Raw genomic sequence first — 22500 nt, 5'->3', positions numbered from 1 at the left:
GTTAATGGAAAATGAGAGGAAAAAAAAATTCTGGAAAAAGAGAGGGGGGAAAAATTCTCGAAAAAGAGAGACAGAGATAGAGAGAGAAATCTAAAAAATGAGTGGAGGGGTAGTGAAAGTAATTTGGTATCTAGGATGATGTCAACAAAGATTAGAAAACATAGGTTTTAAAAAAAAGGGTAAAAAACAATACTGCCTTGGTAAAATGGCTATTTAGGCCAAAAACCCACTCTTCTCCCCAAAGTGAAAATAATGGTGAAACGCTGGTCTTTCCGCTTCCCCCTATTTGCAAATAAACTTCAAGGGGCAATTTTCAACAGCAACGATGTTTTTTGAAACAGAATCGGTCGGTTGGTTTGTTGGTTTAATCGATAGTTTTTGTTTTCCTTTCGGGGTGTGATAACTCTCCAAAAGAGAGTTATTTTAGACATTATTAGGGAAGTTTTGGACAATTTCTTGTTAATGTGTGTCTGTTTTAGCTCGAGAAAATCCTGAATAAAATAGAAAATGAATATATGAGCTGAAATCCCGTGCAAAGAATGCTTTGGCTTAAGTTAGTGCTGAATTCCTTCTATTATTAGCTCTTTTATGCAGGATTGAAAGCTGAGAACCAGAGCATGAGATAAGCACTAAGCCCAGAGAGCTGTTGACAAAACACAGTGAAGCCTGAGCATGAGAAATGCCAGAGCGTTGCAAGGCTACAACATCCCAATGTTGGAGCATCACTTTCTGCAGAAATTCCTGGGTTGCATAGTAACACGCAGGATTCTCACTTATGTTCGTACAATGCACGTTTTACTGAGTTTTGCCCTAGTTTTTCGGGGAGTTATAAAAGCAACAAGATGTGGGTTGTCTCTTCATCAATCCCCAAGGGGAAAAAGATCCCAAAAGAGGAAAATCGTCTCAAAACGTGCTGAAGACAAGGAAAGCTGCCCCCATTTCGAGAAGAAGTCGACGAGAGGAGACTGAAACTGCTAGTTTCTCACTGAGCTGGAGGTTTCAGAGGATTTCTTAAAGCTTTTTCACCAAATGGGTTTTTTCTCTCTTTACCCATTCTATTTTCCCCATTCCCCATGAACTAAACCTCATTTTTGGGAGAGATCCTTTGTTATAGCTTGTGAACAGAGGCTTTGTAGCTGTTGTTGCTACTGTTAAAATAGAGTTGATATAATATTTTGATCTTACTGATCTATGCTGGCCACATTTATTAGTTTGTTTGCTCTTGTACGACTCGAAAGGGTATATAGGTAGCGTGTTTGGCTCTTTTTGTGGTATAGTAGATTTGTGGATGCTTAGGGATAAGGTCCGTCTAACCATGCTTATAAACTATTCTTCATGTTTGGGTATTAAGCAACGGGAGTTGTAGATATTCATATTTGGGTGTCTCGGAGGGAACCACGTCGGTTTGAGCATCAGTAGCAATTTTATGCTAGAGCGTCATCTGTGAGCATGTGAAAGCATGTCACGATCTCCCTCAGTTTCATCTCATTAACTATTTCCCCGTTCTGTTCGTTTTGCTACAACATTTCTTTGCCCCAGCATCTGTTAATACAGTCTTTTTCTCTTGGAATTTCTTTTTGTGTTTTATCGTATTTTACTTAGTTTAATTATACAAACATCGATTATCTTTTATTTGCATTTTTTGGTATCCTTAGTCCCTGTGGATTTCGACCTTGTTTATACTACAATTGGCAAGAATATAGTGTACACTTGCCCTTGTATTCACCTAGGTTGTGGGAACGCAACAAGTTTTTAGCGCTGTTGCCGTGGACTAAGCTATTTTACTTTATATTATTTTGCTTAAGAATACGGTGCCTAAAGAGTTTCCTTAGCTATATTTTGGTTGCTTTGTAGGTCAATGTATGATTTCCAAGGGTTAGAATTTCTGCTTGATGACTAAATTGAAGGAACGCCCCATAGGAGGAGAAATGAGCAGAGAATACAAGAGCAAGAAGAGACGAATCACAATCTGAATTCGCAAGCGCTGAATATGGTAGTTGAGGAAATGCATGAGGAAGATGTTGTTGGGGTAGCAGCAACTCCTCCTCTAAATGCTATCCTATTAGCAGATGATAGCGATAAAGCAATTAGAGCATACACGGGTTCAGAATTTTATAATTTTAATCCAGCTATAGTGGAGCCGGATATAGATGCCGATGAGTTTGAGCTTACACTCGTAATGTTTCAAATGCTCCAAACTGTGAGACAATTTGGGGGTCATGAATCAGAAGATCCTTACCTCCATCTGAGATATTTTTTGGAGGTCAGTAATTTGTTTAAGATTCGAGGAGTAACGAAGGAAGCATTAAGGCTGAAATTGTTCCTATTTTCGCTGAGAGATAGTGCTAGGATATGGCTGCACTCCCTACCATCAGAATCCATCACTACATGGAATGAATTGGTAGAAACGTTTTTTATTAAGTATTTTCCACCTAGCAAAAATGTAAAGTTCAGAAACGACATCAATAACTTTCAGCAGTTTACAGGGGAATCTGTAAGTGAATCTTGGGAAAGGTTCAAGGGGCTTTTGCAAAAGTGCCCATACCACGGTATTCCCAAGTGTATTCAGATTAAGACATATTATATTGGATTGAATGAAGCTACGATGTTAGTGGTAGATGCTTATGCAAATGGAGCTCTCCTATCGAAGTCGTATGCTGAAGCATTTAACATCCTTGAACGAATCTCATCTAACTATCACCAATGGTCGAACCTAAGGTCAGCTGTGGATAAAAATTCAAGAGGAATGCATAATGCTGACGTGCTAACTTCGATCAACACGAAAATCTCAAATCTAGCAGGCATGATAATGAAGAATATGTCTACTACTGGAGCATCTAATGCCAGAGCAAGAGCTAGAAATTTCATGCTCCAGCTGTGAAGGAGAGCACCACTTTGATCTCTACCCACGGAATCCAGCAAATCAGAATAATTCCTCCTCCAACACGTACAATTCATTATGGGGCCAGCACCCAAATTTTGGATGGGGAGGAAACCAATATGGACAAGGTCAGTCAGACAATATAATGCTCCAGCATTCCAACCAGAAAAATTTTCCTTATAATTTTTTGAAGTTGAGCAACATCAACCTACCAAGCAAGCTACAAGTTCATCAAATTCTTTGGGAAGCTTAATTAAAGCTTACATGGCTAAGAATGATGCTACCATTCAAAATCAAACGACTACCATTCAAAACCAAACAACTATAATTCAAAGTCAAGCATCCTCTTTAAGAAATTTGGAAATTCAGATGGGGTAAATTGTCTCAATAACTAAGAATGCGACCAGATGAAGCTCTCTCGGGCATTATTGAGACACTTAAATACTTAAATGGGAGGAGAAAGAACAATGCAAAACTCAAACATCAATGAGTTGTAACACATTTTCTCTAACAAATCCCACCCTTCAAGAGAAAGAGAGCGCCCAAGTCAGTGTAGTAAATGAAATTCACAATCAAATTCAAGAAACTGCAAACAAACTGTAGCATAAGAATATCAACGAGAGCGTTGCTGAAGCATCGGTCGAAATTAAGCCAAAAAAAGCATCAAGTTTTGGGGTTGAAGAACAAAAGAGAAATCAATTTGAAAGGATATTTGAATCATGAAGTTAGAAGAGGAACAATTCAGCTCAATGACACCATTAAATAAGGAAGCACCGAGGTTCAAATTTAAAATATTGCCACCACAATTTTATATTCGTGGAGCAGTTCAAGCCAATAGGGTTCTTCTAATGCTGATGATAGCCCTTAAGAAAAAGAAGAAAAAGAAGAGAAAAAATTATATAAGGGGAAATATTTTAATTTCCAAATCAATTTCATTCTCCTTATAGTTCATGATGATTGAAGTTCTTTGTTATTGTTTTTATTTGTGATTTAATTGGTGGTTAGGTAAGTTTTCGTTTATTAGTAATTTCTGCCTCTTTTGTTTCATGAGAGAATTAAAAGCAGATTGTGTAATTTCAATTCTATTGAAGCAAAAGGAATCATGAAAGAGTAGCTGCGATGCTGGAGCATCGTTTTCAAACAAGAAGACCCAACATTAATGAAGAATCCAAAGAAGAAAATGTTTGAAAAGGGGAGTTAACTCTTGCCGCTACTTAACATTTCCTTGCCTTTTAATTTTATTTCTTGCTTGTAATTCTTTGTGGGTTTAATTTTCAGCATGTCAGTTTTCAAGAACTGGATTGTAATTCTTGTGCATACTTTGCTTTATCTAGTAGTGTCAATGTTATGTACATTTGTGGTTTTGAAGTTTGGTTCATGTTGAGGCTTTAGTTGCGGGTAGCAACAGTTCTTGCTCTTTCCCTAGCTTAGGTTTTAGTACCGAAGCCCTAGCATCTCCCTATTAGTAACCTTCATAAGTCGAGCACTTAGTTGACAATTTTCAATAGCTCACCTATCCAGATCCAGACCCTACTTTCGTATTACATTATTGGACCTTCTCCCGTATTAGATGTCAGTTTCTTTCCTCATCAACAGTCCATATCAGCTTAGCAAAAATATTCTCACCTACTCATATTTTCTTCACTACTAGTTTGGGGGTATGTTGGAGCATTTTCATGCTTTGTCTATAGTTGCATTGAGGACAATGCAAGCTTTTAAGTTTGGGGGTGTGCGCATTCGCTTAGCTTTTAACCATTTTTAGCTCAGTTTTGTACAACTATGAATCTTTCTAACCTTGTAATTCAGCCCAAAAAAACTCAATTATCATTAGAGGCTGCAAGATTAGGAAGAACTAGTAGCCCATAGTTGAGAGTCCAATCCAGTAATAAAAAAGCTAGCGGTTCAAGGCAAGTGAAAGGGAGTTGAGAAAGGAGTCTCTAGGTGGGTCAGGTTTGTGAAAGTGAAAGTAGGAGGATGATAGAGCCTCGGAAAATAGCCTTTTCTTGAGTTAGAGCAAGATCTTAACTACCGTCTTTTGTTGTCTAAGGTGGAGGTAGAATGAATGAGCTCTCAAATGTGTGTGCATTGTGGGTGAACTGAGTAACTAGAGCTAAGTTCAAGATGTGATGCATTGCATTTTCAGTACTTTCTTGTGGGGTGTAAAGTGTAGTGTTGCTTGAGGACAAGCAAAGATTTAAGTTTGGGGGTGTGATAAATAACCAAAAGAGAGTTATTTTAGACATTATTAGGGAGTTTTGTGCAATTTCTTGTTAATGTGTGTCTATTTTAGCTCGAGAAAATCCTGAATAAAATAGAAAATGAATTATGAGCTGAAATCCCGTGCAAAAAATGCTTTGGCTTAAGTTAGTGCTGAATTCTTTCTATTATTGGCTCTTTTATGCCGAATTGAAAGCGAAGAACCAGAGCATGAGATAAGCGCTAAGCCTAGAGAGTTGTTAACAAAACACAGTGAAGCCTGAGCATGAGAAATGCCGGAGCGTTGCAGGGCTACGACAAGCATCACTTTTTGCAGAAATTCCTGGGCAGCACAGTAACATGCAAGATTCTCACTTATGTCCATACAACGTGCGTTTTACTGAGTTTTGCCCTAGTTTTCGTGGGAGTTATAAAAGCAACAAGATGTGGGTTGTCTCTTCATCAATCCCCAAGGGGGAAAAGATCTCAAGAGGGGAAAATAGAAACGTGCTGAAGACAAGGAAAGTGAAGGGATGTGAATCCCGGAGCGGAAGCGGACCGTTGTTCGTGATATTTGGGTAACAAAATCAAAATGTGCAAGGGGAAAAAATTATACCTTTGAAGAACTTTTCTTCAATGAATTTCCCTCGAACACCACCACTGAATCTTTTTTGCTATCCTCTTGGGTTTCGAGATCAAGCTTGTGGGAGCGTTTCCTCGGAACTAGAGGGAGAGTTTGAGAAAGATGAATTCAAAGAGTATGTGAGTTCTGTTCTTTTTTTGTTTTCTGTAACCTCTCTTGGCTTTTGCAGAAAAACCAATGACGTGGGGAGTTACCCCACGTCACATAACTCCCCCACTCCCCTGCAATAATGCAAGGGAGTTAAATATTAATATTAATATTAATAATTAATATATATAATATATATATATATATATAATAATTAATATATAATTAATTAATTAATTAATAAAAGTTAATTAATTATTAATCTAATTAATATATATATATATATATCAAATAAATAATTAACCCTTAATTATTTATCACATGAATAGAATCATATTCTATAACATTTCTCTCGTATAACCTATAGTTCTAATGTACATCTTATGCACATTATTTTTAATCTATAGTTTTAATATGAATCTTAGTCATATTAATTTTATTTGAATCTCATTCAAATAATTTCTCTCATAATATATAGTTTTAATTTATAATTAACTATATATTATAATGTAACAATATACATATAATCCCTTAAATAATTTGAACAATTCAAATTCTTCTAAAAACTTGATCCTCGTTTTACCCGTTATGAGCTAGCAAGGGGACCTAATGGACCTACATATCAGAAGCTCCAACGATGCAAGATTAATCGGTCAAACTCATTGATCGAGTTAATCAAGATTCGTTAACTACGGGTCATTCCACTAAAGACACACAGTTGCACTCTTCTCACTGCAGAATGTTTTCGTGTCCATGGATATACGACCACTGATGACGAGTTAATCCTTCACGAGTGCTCGTAACTCAAGTTGGGTCAAATTACCGTTTTACCCCTGACTTACATCTTACTCTTTAAATACCACTGCTTCTCTAATGAACAACCCGGTTATGGTCCGACTAATAACCGGAAGTCCCTCTCGGGCCAATGAGAGGGTGGGGCCCCTTGTTCAAGTCCCGGAGTCAGCATTTAAGGGAACACTCGTCTACTCCCTTAAAGTCGGAGAGAAGTGAATTCCATCTTATGAAGTTATGTTCCCAGCTCCCCACTCGGTCTCGTCCCCAAAATGGTAGGAATGTTGAGCCGGCAACTTGGATCACTCTCACCCATACAGATCAAAGGACGAGCCCTCACGGGCAGGAGTCCATAACTCACACAGGATTGAGAATGAGTTGTCTGGTCATTCTAAGAAACAACAATCTATTAGTTAACGGTGTTACATCTAAAGATTGGCTATTTCGTGGTCTGGTCTTATACAAACTCATTGTATAGGATACCCCCACTCGCATGTCTCCACACGAGCGACCTGGATCGAGTCGTCTGTAACCTTTACAGAGTGGGCCGTATCCATAGTATTGACAGGATAAGGTACCCAGCCTTATCCATATACTATAGACCCTTTAGGTTATTCACGGGACATTATCCACTTGTATATCAGGGTATATCAAACATATACCTCGTATGTCAGGGGTATATCAATTATATACCCAGTATATCAAATATATACCCAGTACATATACTGTCTCGGTTACACTAAAATAACCTCGGATGTTTAGTTTATTGGATTTTGGACAATGCAATGCTATGAATTCAACAACAAATTTATTGAATATACATTTGTTTTTACACAACATACAAACTACGAGTTTAGGGCAACACACCCAACAGAAAGCTGCCCTCATTTCGAGAAGAAGCCGACGAAAGGAGGTTGGAACTGCTGGATTCTCACTAAGCTAGAGTTTTGGAGGATTTCTCAAAGCTTTTTCACCAAATGGGTTGTTTCTCTCTTTACCCATTGTATTTTCCCCATTGCCCATGAACTAAACCCCATTTTTGGGGGAGATCCTGTGTTGTAGCTTGTGAACAGAGGCTTTCTAGTTGTTTTTGCTCCTGTTAAATATAGTTGATATAATATTTTGATCTTACTGATCTATTCTTGCCACATTTATTAGTTTGTATGCTCTTGTATTAGAGGGAGGTGGTGGGCGGTGGCGGCGTGGCATGGTGCAGCAGCAGGGAGGGACAGAGTAGAGACTGAGAGTGAGACGTGAAAGAGTGAGAGAACACGGGGCAGCAGAGAACAAAGAAAGAAAGAACCGTAGGAATTAGGATGTTTAAATTTTTTTAATAACTAAACAAATATAAAAAAAATAATAAAAGATAATATGATTGGTCGGTCGGTCGGTATCGACTGGTCTAAGGCCGTCGACCGACTGATGCCGAACTGTTGGCTGGTAAAACCGACCAACCGACCTCTTTTCGATCGGTCGGTCTGGTTTTTCGGGTTCACATACGCACCCCTAATCATGAGATGATTACATTCACACTTACATAAATACAAATACAAGTTCATTTATTTTGGGTTTCTATTCCCATAAATTTATCACGAACAAATTGGCACACCTAGTGGGATTTGAAACCTTGTTTAGGGGGGTATATAGGCAATTTAAAGAAAGTTTTAACTTCACTCGAAGGAAAAAAAAAAAGGTGTAAACGAAATTATGAAATTTTGTTATACCAAAAAAATGATGATAAGTGCATAAGCCTATTAAAAAAATCACTGATAAATAAGCAAATAAAACGTTTTTCACATGAGATTGTAACAAATAAAAAAAAATAAAATAAAATATCAAGTCGTCTACTTGAACTCTTACATGCACCTTCCAAAATTCTATGAACTACCTATATGGGTTGTTTATTTCGTGGGAATCCAAAATTCTCATTGGATGTATATATGGATTCCCACATTTATTTTGCAGGAATGTATAGTATTTGGAAATCTCAAGATGCTCTGTTGTCATAGGATGATCATATGGGAGGCATCGTATTTTGTATACACTTTTGAAGAAATTCTCGTATCGAGGGCATCATCCATTTACATATATTATCTTCTCAACTATCGTGCTTTGAAATTTTTAATGTGTTTAACAATGTAATAAAAAAGTAAGGACTCAACATATATTATCTCCTATGCTGCTAATTTATTTTTTGAACGAAGTCCTCCAAATGCATCTATAAAAAAGGATCAAGTTAAAAAAATAGTGAAAAAAGGTAAGGAAGTAGGGAAGAGAAACATGTCACTAAACTAGAGCTTCAAAGCTGTTAGGGATTTGAGAAGCACTCAAAACAACATAAAAAATGATCATTGGAGTTAGAGGATTTTTTGGGCCCTTCGCTCTTTTCTGATGTCGGTCGCCATTACTGTCTTTGCTCTCTTTAGTATGTTCATAAGCATTCGTCGCAAAAGTAGATGTCTTATTACCTCCTTTATTACCTTATTTATTTTTTGGTAATCTAGGTTGTGATAGAGAAGGAAGAGCATTACTCACTAACTTTTATACAGATTCCTCAAGGTAATTCTCATGATTATTTGGCCACCGACTTTTGTAACGGGTTCATGAGGATTTAATGTACGAGTTGGAAGAAACACCCATGATAATATATTAGCTCGAGTGCAAAATCTCCAATGATGTAGGATATTGTCCAAATTGGTCGGAGCAACAATTTCTCTCAAATAATTTTTGTATGTCTTGATAAAAGCCAAACTATCAAACAAATTAGTAAGGACTATAAGATTCGATAACCATTGAGCCCCCATATCGTGACGATAAGTAACATGGTATAAGACTTGAGAAATACAAACATTGAGTGAATGACATACTGCCATAATCCTCTAGAAGTTCGTTCTTATTCCTAGATTGAACATTCTTGTGTCATGCTATGGACTCGCCTTTATGAATCAATTCACGATCCTTAAATTCATCAAAATATATAGCGTTATATTCACCAGAAAAGTCAACCATCTCGGGACCTGGGACATCTACAGGCATTTTGTAATAAGTGTTGAAATAATGAGCCAACCAACTATAAACGTAATGCATGGGAAGAAAAGCTTCTAGATGCCCAATTGATTTAGAGGCCTTCGAGATCTGGCCTAATCCATGATAAATATTAGCCAAGACTGGGACAACAAGACTAAAAATACGCCCTCGACCATCAGGCTAGCAACTCTGAAAACTCCAGGGTGAAAGAAGTTAAGGTTTTTACGAGGAAACACAAAAGTGCATTACTAACAAGATAGGAAGGCAGTTATATACGTCTTCTGTTTCCACTCATATTCTATATTGAGTTCGTGAAACATGTTGGGTTTTATGCCCTAAACTCGTGGTTTGTAAATTATAAAACAAATATTTATTCAATAAAGTAGTTATTGATGTTTCTTTTAGAATTGTGTTAACCCAAATCCAATAAACTAACATCCAAGGTTATGTCATGTAACTGGGACAGTATATAACAGATATATATAGTATATATTTAATATACAACGTATATATTTGATATACAGTGTATATATATACAGTATATCTTCGATATACAGGTGTAAGGGTGCACATCGGTCGGTCGGTGTCGGTTTTGGCCCAAAACCGACACCGACCGTCGGCCTTTAGGTTGTCGGTCGGTTGGTGCATTTTCATTCTTTTCCCTTCGCATAAACCAACCGTTTATTGTCGGTTTCGGTCGGTCGATTTAGTCGGTTTTTGTTGAAGATATCATCGTGTCTCCCCAGACCTCTGTTCGAAAAAAAACACCATTGTTGCTGTTGTGGAGTGAGAAATTTTTTTGAAAGGCTTCTCCGATGAAAAAGAAGAAGAGTTAGAGGGTAATAATGAGAGAAAAGGAAGGAGAAACGGCAAAATAAAAAAAGATTTGAAATGGTAACGAAAATAGAGAAAGAAAAAGGAAGAGAAAAAATAATAAAATGGAGAAGAAGGAAGAAGGAAGTTGAGGGAGGGAGAGGTGAAAGAAGAAAAAATGGAGAAGAATGGAAGAAGAAAGTTGAGAAAGTGGAGAGAGAGAGGGATGAATGACGAAGAAATGAGAGAGAGAAATAATAATTAACAAAAATTAAATGATACGGGAAACGAGGATGAGGGAGGAGAGAGGAATAATAAATTGTTGTTGTTTCAAGAAAACCACTTTGAATGTTGGCACGTAGAACGAGAATTGCATTGGGATGTAAGATAAAATTAAATATAGTCGTTGGATTAAATTAATGGTAAATGGATTGATGTAAAAGTCGGTCGGTCAGTCGGCTTTTCTTCTTTTGGAACCATCAACCGACCGACCGATTAATTTTTAAACTCTAAAACTAAAACCGACCGAAGCACAGCCAAAATCGACCGAGCCGACTTATTTCGGTTGGTTTTGGTCGGTCGAGTCGGTTTTCCAGAGACCAGTGTGCACCCCTATACAGGTGGATAATGTTCCAGTAGCAACCTAAAGGGTCTATAGTATATGGATAAGGTTGGGTACCTTATCCTGGTAACACTATGGATACGACCTGCTTTGTAGTAGTTACAAACGACACTATCCAAGTTGTTCATATGGAGACATGCGAGTGGGGTTATCCTATACAATAAGTTTGTATAAGACCGGACCGCGAAATAATTAATCTTTAGTTATAACACCGTGAACTAACTAGATTAATATTTCATAAGATGACCAGGTAACTCGATCTTAATCCTGAACGAGTTATGGACTCATGCCTATAAGGGATCATCCTTTGATTTGTATGGGTGAGAGTGGCCGGGTTGCTGACTCAATAATCCTATTATTTTGGGGACGAGATCGAGTGGGGAGCTGGGAACATAACTACGCAAGATGGAATTCACTCCTTCCCGACTTTAGGGAAGTAGATGAGTGTTCCCTTACATGCTGACTCCAAGACTTGAACAAGTGGCCCCACCCTCTCACTGGCCTGAAAGGGACTTCCAGTTATTGGTCGGACCATAACTGGTTGTTCATTAGAGGAGCAGTGGTATTTAAGGAGCAAGATGTAACTTAGGGGTAAAATGGTAATTTGACTCAGCTAGAGTTACGAGCACTCTTGAAGGATTGACTTACCGTTAATGGTCGTACATCCGTGAACACGAAAATATTATCCAGTGAGAAAAGTGCAGCTGCAGGTTTTTAGTGGAGTGACCCGCAGTTAACGAACGTTGATTAACTTGGTTAATGAGTTTAACTGATTAATCTCGTATCGTTTGAGCTTCTGATCTGTAGGTCTATTAGGTCCCCTTGCTAACTCATAACGGGTAAAACGAGGATCAAGATTTTGAGAGAATTTGAAATGTTCAAATTATATATCAGGGAATATATAATGTATCATATACATTAGAAGCTCAAACGATACGAGATTAATCAGTTATATATATAATGTATCATATACATTATATATATAGTTTGTTTCTTTTTATTAAAGATTCAATAATTAAACTATATGTTAGGAGATAAATATTTGAATAAGATTCAAATAATTAATGTGAATTGGACTCATATTAAAACGATGACTTATACCAGAGAAATTCATTTGAATATGATTCAAAATATATAGTTTTAATTAAATATGTGATATTTAATTAAAAATTAAATAATTAATTGTTAATTATTTATTTATTTAATTAATAATTTATAATTAAATTAATTAATTGTTAATTGATTTAATTGATTTATTAAGTATTAATTAAAAAGAAGAAGATATTATGATGACCTTGGGAGTTTCCCTAGATTCAGGAGAAGATGTCTTAAAAGATGAGATATCCTAATGGTCTTAAGATTTTTCCTCTCTATAAATATAACAGTAAGCTGAACCCTAAACGAATGTTGAATGTTAAAGGCTTAAAATCTCTCAACTCTCTTACCCTCTCAATCCTTTGCAATTGGATCCCACAATCCGGATTCTCGACTGAGAGATATAGCAAGGATGATCAAGTGGTGTTGTCTCATTAGGATCACGCGAAGAAGAATCTTCAAAGGTAAAATCCAATATTCTTCATTGTTTTATATTTTTCTGTGTTTTAAATATCAAAAGAAATTCAAAAACGCGTTCTACTGCTTCCGCTCTGGGATGCACATACAACATCTCTCTTTACTTAACCATTCACGACATCTAAATGAAGCATCATTTGGATTATGAGTCGAACGAGCAGGAGACATTTTCCTTGCCTTTCTAGAAGGAGGCTTGACATACCTCATGAGACTTACAAACCAGAAAAGGATCCAAGAACTAGTGGTGATATGAGAACAATCCTTCGTAGAAGTCAAATGATAATAAACTTCGAAGAGGTACTCATAATTCTTTGGAAAATATCTATCTTGCCTACCTGATTCTATCAATTTCAGATTTCCATAAATCCCATAAAGAGATGAATAACTATCCAGGATAAGTATGCAAAGTATTGGTTGAAGAGCATTAAGCCTCGTAAAAAGGTCGAACCACGTCATTGTTATGATCGAAAGTATACAGAGAAGCCATTATCTATCAAATATATGAGCAAACCGAAGAAGCTTCTACTACAAGCAACCACATGCTCTAAACATTCGCATTAGTAGGCGATATAATAAAACTCCCTAGGATCTTCATAATAGGCCCCCATTGAGCTTTGTCATCTATTATATGACGTCCAAATATTAATTCTGACTCCTAATTAGGAACCTCACTATGAACCAGAGACTTCAAAATTCATACTTTGTTTGACGAATCATAACTTACGAGCCTCTCCATGGACCACTGGGATAGAAAAGCGGGATCATCTAAACGAAACCATGTATTCGAAAGTCAACCAGACTTCGGCTCCTCCACCGGGAGGATGGTCCCATTTTTTATAGATAGGAAGTCCTATCTATTGATGGGATTGAATCCCCAGTTGAAGCGAGTTATCGCTTTGTTCGATTTTCCTTTTAAAAATAAAAACACATAAAAACAATAGCAAAACAGAGGAATGTGTTTTGTTACCTTTGAAGAACAGCACCACCAAATCTTCCCTGCTAATCCCTTGATGTTAGGAACTCGGTTTGTGGGAATCATGATTGAAGTGAGGGAAATTCTACAGTGAATCAAATGAGAGAGAGGGAGAACTGTTTCTCTGGTTTTGCCAACACACAGGGGACCGTAAAAATGCAGTATCCTTCTACAATTAACAATGAGGTGGAATGTGTTGGGTTTTGGCAAAATATTGGAATTAAAATTGTCCCACATTGGAAGAATACAAGGATGGTCTCCATGTGCTAGAAGTTGTCCCACATCGGAAAAGTACAAGGAGGAGATGTGTTCCAACTACTATAAAAGGAGCTCATGGGCTTGGGTTTTAATCATCCCAATTGAAATACTTTAAGCCTGATATAATAGCTTTAGTTAACTGAGCGGTATTTGCTTTGAAAGAGTGTTTTGTGTAATTGGGGTCGGGGAGAGAAATCTGTGTGATTGTAATAATTTTTCACATAGTGGATTTTCCCTTGTGGGCCGTGGTTTTTTCTCCGGTTTGGAGTTTTTCCACGTTAATTCTTGTGTTTCTTTATTTTATTGCTTTCTTTAAATTTCCCAGTTATTTTCTGCTTATTCCTGCGGTAGAAGTAAGGGATTTTTTCCCAACAAGTGGTATCAGAGCTTTAGGTTTGTAGTTTCTAGAATTTCTGAGTATGCTCTGTGGTTGCAGCATTGTCTGAACTTCCACATCAGAAAAGATTTCTTGAAACGAGCTACGGTTCTGTGAATAGTGTGGATTGTTCACTATTTGCAGATTTGTTAGGAGTCCAGTGAAGATTGACGTGGAGAAATTTGACGGAAGGATCAACTTTGGCTTGTGGAAAGTGCAAGTCAAGGATGTGCTGATACAATCTGGGTTACACAAGGCGTTGAAGGGAAGACCGAGTGAAGGTGCTTCGGAAAAGCTAAGCGGTGATGGTGGTCCAATGGAGTCCAGTGGTGGTTCCAGCAGAGGTTCTAAGAAGTCTAGCATGAGTGATGAAGATTGAGAGGAAATGGATTTGAGAGCTGCAAGCGCGATACGAACAAGTTTGGCTAAGAATATTCTTGCGAATGTGAATGGAATTTCGACAGCCAAAGAACTTCGGGAGAAGCTCGAAGCGTTGTATCAGGCAAAGGGCATCTCAAATCGGCTGTACCTGAAGGAGCAGTTTCACACGCTGCGAATGGAGGAAGGTATGAAAATTTCAGATCATCTGAGTAATCTCAATAGCATCATCTTTGAGCTGGAGGCGATCGAAGTGAAGATAGATGACGAAGATAAAGCACTCAGGCTCATCTTATCACTTCCACCTTCTTATGAACACATGAAGCCAATCTTGATGTATAGGAAGGATACTTTGAATTTTGCTGAGGTTACTAGTAAACTCTTGTCAGAGGAAAGAAGGCTGAAGAGTGAAGGGCGTACTTCACATGAAGATTCGGCACTGGTAGCTAGCAATTGGAAGAAGAAGAAAAACTTCGTACAAAAGAAAGCTTGTTGCTGGGGATGCGGACAGTCTGGACACATGAAGAAAGATTGTCCCAACAGAGCCGGTTCGTCAAAGGGCTTTGGGCGGGATACTGACAATGTTTCTCTCATCAGGGGAGACGATGATCAGTTCCTTTGAAGAGAGAGAGAATTCATCCTCATGGTATGTCCGCTTTACCATGATAGAGGATGTGATGTTAGCGGTTCCACAAGTTTACACATGGGCATTGACTTGGCGGTTATGCAAGGTGTGTGTGGTGGAAGTTATGTCGATGGCTGAAGAACTTCCAAGTAAGCCAAGTAGGTGGAAGTTGCACCATAAATCTCAGCAGGATTTATCAACATGTGATGAGGAAGAAAACTCTTGGAAGGCGACATTCCAAGTGATCTACTTTTATGGTGGAGTAGGCTATAGTTCTCTGAATTGAGAATTATGATTGTCGGTGAAGACAATGAATGTAGTAGAAGCTGTGAACTTTTTTCAATATCTTGCCAAGGTGGAATTTGTTGGGTTTTGGCAAAATATTGGAATTAAAGTTGTCCCACATTGGAAGAATACAAGGATGGTCTCTATGTGCTAGAAGTTGTCCCACATCGGAAAAGTACAAGGAGGAGATGTGTTCCAACTACTATGAAAGGAGCTCATGGGCTTGGGTTTTAATCATACCAATTGCTGAACTTTACTAATTGAGGTTGGCTAGAATGTTGTGAAGCATCTGTTGGATTTTATGTTTCTGAGTGTGATTTCTCTATCGAGGTTCCTGAGAATGTTGGGCGGGCTTCTATGGCCATCCCTAGTTGAGTAATATGTATAGGTTGATGTGGTCTCGTTTGAAATGACTATGTACATAAGGCATACATTATATTTGATGACTGCTATATGAGGGTCTTGTTGCCTCTGTTGTGTGGTAGAAAGTAGCGTTTGTGCTTATGTATAGATTGTTGTGGTCTCGTTCGAAATGATTATGTACACAAGGCATACATTATATTTGATGACTGCTATATGAGGGTCTTGTTGCATCTGTTGTATGGCAGAAAGTCGCGTTTGTGCTAGACGTGTGAGTAGAATGCCTGGCATTAGAAGAAGACTGATTGTGTTTACTTCTGTCCAGTCATAAGTATGTTGGATTTGTTTTTTTTCTTGTTGTGAAGGTTGTTGTGACTAGCAGGATGAGTTAGCGTGAGTTGGAACCCTTGTTGAAAACTAAGAGTGAGAACGTTGGTGTTGTTTGTTACGGGTAGGATGTCGGTTGAGTGTTAAGGCCCTGCGAGAGAAAGGCTGGGGTCCGATACGTCGCTATGGGATGTCGATTGTCCAGGTACAAAAGGTCGGGGGTCGGTACACCCGTTTGGTAGAAAGGAGTGTCGAGGCTCCGAGTACAAAGGGTCGGGGGTCGGCATGATGAGTCTAATTGAGACTAGTATTGAGTTCATACGTGGTGGAGGCCAAGGACCAATACGTTGAGCAGACGTCAGTACCTTGGGGATAAATGTCAAGGACCGGTGCATAGTTCAAGACCTTGGGGATAAATGGCAAGGTCGTACACCAAGCTTCTGTAGAGATATGTCGGTACCTTGGGGATAAATTTCAAGGACTGGTGCATAGTTCAAGACCTTGGGGATAAATGGCAAGGTCGAACGCCAAGCTTCTGTATAGGGATGTCGGTACCTTGCGGATAAATGTCAAGGACCGGTGCATAGTTCAAGACTTGGGGATAAATGGCAAGGTCGTACACCAAGCTTCTGTAGAGTGATGTTGGTACCTTGGGGATAAATGTCAAGGACCGGTGCATAGTTCAAGACCTTGGGGATAAATGGCAGGGTCGAACGCCAAGCTTCTGTAGAGGGATGTCGGTACCTTGGGGATAAATGTCCAGGGCCGAAGCGCCTCGAAGAGCTAGACTTGGATTACTAACTCAGGGTTTAGTACGAGTTGTATATTGGAGGAGTTAGGGGCTAGCGGGTCGTGCAAATCAAAGTTACGAGAGTTCTGAAGTTTGTTTGGATTGTCGAGATGTCACCTTACTATTAATAGTTTCTTGATGCTTGTTTGTTTAATTATTGAGTATGATGTCGCTGTGATTGTGAGCATGTTGTTTGGTGTCTGTTTTGTGAGGGCTACTTACGGAGTATTTTTTATACTCACCCCTCCTCTATGTTGTTGGTTTCAGGTGTGAACAGGGCTCACGGACGTGGTGATGAGGTGGAGGAGGCTTGACCGAGGAGGGACCACTAGCTGAGTTTTGTCTAGGATAGTTGGGCTGGGGTTTCATTACTATTCGCGTTAGAGACTTATTACTAGTGGTATTAGGCTTTGGTTGACTTATGGGATGTCCTTCCTTAGTTCATACTTTTTACCGAGCTTTTAGTTATGCTGATTATTATTATTATTTAAAACCAGGGCAAATTTTTTAATTATGGAAACAAATAATTGTGACTCTCCTCATTTGGATTATTAGCCACTGAGGCAATTATGGATTTTCTAGGATTCGGTCTTTTCTTTATTTGGATTATTAGCCACTGAGGCAATATGTGTTTCCAGGTTTTCGGTTGCGACAGAAACCCTACGGGTTTTCTGCTTTATGTTTCATTAATGGGAAAAATGGTGAATAGTTATGGCAACGGTACCCCATTCCTTGTAGTGAAATTGGGGGGCGTTACATTAAAAGATTTTAACAATTCAAACTCTTTTTCAAAACTAAATGTTCTTAACTATCCTTTACGAGCTAGTAGGGGAGCCTAATGGACCTACAGATCAGAAGCTCTAACAATACGAGGTTAATTGATTAAACACATTAACCAAATTAACCAATATTCGTTAACTGCGGACCATTCCACTAAAGACCCGCAACTGTACTCTTCTCACTACAGACTATTTTGTGTCAACGAATTTTGATCATTAACAGTAAGTCAATCCTTCACGAGCGTTCGTAACTACAGTTGGATCAAATTACAATTTTACCCCTAAGTTACCTCTTTCACCTTAAATACCACTGATCCTCTAATGAACAACTTATTTATGGTCCGACCATTGAACAGAAGTCCCCCTGGGACCAATGAGAGGTTGAAGCCCCTTGTTCAAGTTCCGGAGTCAGCATTTAAGGGAACACTCATCTATGTACCCTAAAGTCGAGAATGAGTGAATTTCATCTTCCATAGTTATGTTTCCAGCTCCCCACTCGGTCTCGTCCCCAAAATGGTAGGATTATTTAGTCGGCAACCCAAGCCACTCTCACCCATACAAATCAAAAGATGATCCCTTATAGGCAGGAGTCCATAACTCGTTCAAGATTAAGATTGAGTTACCTGGTCATCTTATGAAACATTAATAAAGTTAGTTCACAGTGTTATAACTAAAGATTAATTATTTCGTGGTCTGGTCTTATACAAACTTATTGTATAAGATACCCCCACTCGCATGTCTCCACATGAACGACTTGGATAGTGCTGTTCATAACTACTACAAAGCAGGTCATATCCATAGTGTTACCAGAATAAGGTACCAAAACTTATCCATGTACAATAGACTATTTAGGTTATTACTGGAACATTATCCACTTGTACATCAAACATATACTGTATATATTTTATATACATTGTATATCAAATATATACATTGAATATTAAATATATACTGTACATGAAATATATACAGTTCCAGTTACATTAATAACCTTTGATCTTAGTTTATTGAAATACGAGTAGTACACAGAAATAATAAAATAACTCTTTATTGAATAAATAATATGTTTATTAATTACAAACAAACGAGCTAAGGGCACAAAACCCAACATCTATCTGCTAAGATAATGAGGTGCTTGTTACATGAGAAAAAGTTCCCCATAAAATATACCATGGTCCTACAAAAATGATGAAATTAAAAAAAGAAATAAGAAGACAAACATCAAAGACGAAATGGGGGTCAATGACGAATCAAAACAAGAATAAAAAATGAATTTTTTGCAACGCGATTCACATGTACACGTCACCATGAAGATGAGACTGTGATATGAACCAAGATGTTTTAGCCTTGCCTCTAGGACCAATCACTCGTTTAAAGGCCAAACAGTTACAACTAGCCTTCGACTCTCACATCAGTAGTGAGCTCCACTAATGAACATCAAGAGGATAAAGACGAAAAGAAACTTTATTCATGGTGACGAATGAAGACACCAGAAAAGATGAAGAAACTTTGTATTAGTAAATTGTATCATTTTAATATTTTTTTTCTTATTTAAGCCTCTATATTTAATAATGTGGCATTGGATTCTTAATTTTAGCTATTTATTTTAAAATTATTATGTCACCACATTTGAGGGTAGTATAGTATTTTAGCTTCTTTTAGAGATTAGGGCTTTTGATCATGTGATCATAACGATTTTTGGCACATAATTAATTTTGATTGTGTTTAGCGTGACGAGTAAGAGTTACTCGTTTCTTCAATTTTTGATCTATGGTTCAACCAAAAATATTCAAATTAGGTTTGATCAACCTTCTTGTGGAGTTTTCAACCTTGAGTAGGAAACCAATTCTCTTTACCTCTTGGTCTTCGATCAACAAAGTAATCCTTCATCTAATCCTTCCCTTTGGATTGGTTAAATTGAATTTGGGGTTTTAGGTATTGATAGCTAGGGGCCCTCATTTGGTGGGAGGTTTTTATCCGCAGTTTTCTAGGATTCTATATCATTTAATTTGGTATCTCATCTTATGCTCTAGATTGGATATATCTCATGAGTTTGATTTTCTTTTCTTGTTTCTCTTAAATATAACACCATATTAGGGTTTGATTTTTTTGGAACTTATTTGAATTTATTGTTTGATTTGGTGAATTTTGATCCAATAATTTTATTATTTGTTGTTGTTGTTAGTGGGAAAAAAAAATTGTGGTCTTCAGTGTTGAAAGCAACGAAGGAAAAACAAAAAATATTCGAAGGCAATGTGATTCAGTTGGAATTACAATGTGATTCTAAACCCAATCTCCTTTTTGAAACACTATATGCTTGCGGTGTTGGTTGACCCTTGAAGCAACCTTGTAATTGTTCTTCTTGATTCTCTACTTCAATTCCTTGTGCAATGAGTGCATGAGATCTACCTTGCTTTCAGCTTCAAGACTAGCAAACTTGTTAGAGGGCATAGGTAATAAATTAAGTGGAATTGAAGGATTGAAACCATATACTACCTCAAATGGGGAACAATGAATGATGCTATGTATTGCTCTATTGTATGCAAACTCTACAAAAGGTAAGTACTCCTCCCAATTCTTCAAATTATTATCTATCACGGACCGAAGTAAAGTTCCATGATTCTATTAATGACTTCGGTTTATCCATTCATTTGTGGGTGGCAAGTTGTGGAGAATGGTAGCTTGCTACCTAACTTGCCCCACAAGGATTTCCAAAACTGACTCAAGAACTTAACATCCCTATCACTAACAATAGTTTGAGGCATACTATGTAATTTTATCACTTCTTTAAAGAATAGATCCACAATTTGCTTGGCATCACTAGATTTTGGGCAAGGAATAAAGTATGTCATTTTGCTAAATCTATCCTCTACTACGAAGATGCTATCCTTTCCTCTTTTTAACCTAGGTAATCGTAATACAAAATTCATAGATGTATCTAGCCATGGTGCAATGGGATTGGGTAAAGGAATATACAAACCGTGTGACATCATCTTGGACTTTGCTTGCTTACATGTTATGCAACTTTCACTTACCTTATTGATTACACTTGTTTACAATGATAAAAAATAGTTTGAAATTAGAATGTTTTACTTTATTTTGTTTAAAACTAGTATGTTTTAGCTTGCTTAAGTACCCAATTGAGGATTTATACATGCATTATATTTAAACCATGATCTATTTATGCATAAACTAAAGTTTAACATAATTTATAGTGGAAAAGTAACAAAAACTGAATTTTTTTGTGCAGAAAGCTACACCTAAGCGCCACTTGTCATGCATGAAAAGAAGGTTGAAGATTTGGTTGCAAAAATTGTAGTCAAACAAGTTAAAAGCCAATGGTGAAGCATCAATTTCTCAACCGTCTAACCAACCATGAGCTCCTATAAAAACAAGCTTTCACTTCTTCATTTGAAACAAGCTTCACTCTTTTCCTTGATCAATTGCAAGCTTTCTTAGAGTTCTTTGCCAATGCAAAGTGGGAAAAACAAAGCTGGAAATTTGCTTACAAACAAGAACAACGGTTGAGAGAGAAAGGGTAAAGTTCTTTAAGTTGCTTTTTGCTTTAGCTTTAATTTTCAACCGTTGTTCTTGTTTGTAAGCAAATTTCCAGCTTTGTTTTTCCCACTTTGTTCCCCTCTATATTTTCATTCAGTTGTCGAGAGAAACTTGTGATCACGTATCATTGTGGAATAGAACGAGTTTTTGCTGCCCTAAGCTTGAGAGAGAAAGGGTAAAGTTCATTCGGATTACAATTTCTCATTTACATCTTATTCTTTAATGTCTTATTTCTTAAATCATATCTCCCTTTTGCAAAATCTTTACATTATGTTTTTACTTTAAAATGGGATAGCAAGGGCAAATTGGTAATTGCTCACTTATTCATCACTTAAGGTTGTTTTTATAAAGTTTAAGTTTTAATTTGATTAATTAAAATCTGAACATAGTCAATACTAAGAAGGTTGACTCGTTTTTACAACTTAAGGGTTTAAAAGAGGAAGACTTTAGATATAAAGGTTTCGTTCAAGTAGCCTAGATATAGGACCTTGACCCAAGGTTGCAATTATTTTTAAGCCAAAACTAAGGGATTTTTTAATAGATATATTAGGAAGAACTTAGAAACTTTGAGATCACTTAGATATAAGCGGCTTAAGAAACGTTGTTGTTAAATAACAAGAGAGTTGCCAAACATCCCGAGCTCGTCCCAATATTTTCTAGCTAATTTGAAGTAACTTAAGCTCAGGTTTTATTGCATTGAGATTTAAAAACGAAACCAACAATCATTCCCTTGAATTATTTGTTACCTAAAATCAATTACAACTTTTCTTATCATTATTATTTCTCTCAAAAAGACTACGTTGTTCCTAAGGATCGATACTCAGAATACTCATTTCATTATTACTTGTGACAGGTGTATATTCACGCTCTTCCCATTTATTTTAAACTCGAAATCCTAAATATTTTTTTTGCATCGTTGCCGAGGACCAATTTGTGTTAGTCTTTTCTAAATTTTTGTGATCAATTTTTGTAATTATTGTTCTGTTCTTAAACGTCATTGAAATCTTATCTAACCACCAAGGTTGTTCAGTGCATGAGCACAGATGCATTTATGTTGCCTTTCAATCCTGAAATTGAAAAAACCTGTTGTAGGTTGAAAAAGGTACGGAGACTTAGAAAACTATTAGGAAAAGAAAAAGAGAAAGAGAAAGAGAAAGA

General features: G+C 37.3%; 1 non-coding gene across 1 annotated transcript; it reads right to left on the bottom strand.

Moving 5' to 3' along the window:
- Nucleotides 1-2446: 2446 nt before the first annotated feature.
- LOC148210867 (small nucleolar RNA R71) lies at nt 2447-2553 on the bottom strand. Its single transcript, XR_015792097.1, has one exon. It is a non-coding gene; the product is annotated as a small nucleolar RNA R71 (small nucleolar RNA).
- Nucleotides 2554-22500: the final 19947 nt, after the last annotated feature.

The sequence above is a fragment of the Momordica charantia genome (assembly GCF_013281855.1).
Source record: "Momordica charantia cultivar OHB3-1 chromosome 6 unlocalized genomic scaffold, Mcharantia_2.0 BLBB01000006.1, whole genome shotgun sequence".
Classification (NCBI taxonomy): domain Eukaryota; kingdom Viridiplantae; phylum Streptophyta; class Magnoliopsida; order Cucurbitales; family Cucurbitaceae; genus Momordica; species Momordica charantia.
This window is presented reverse-complemented; position numbering and strand designations above follow the sequence as displayed.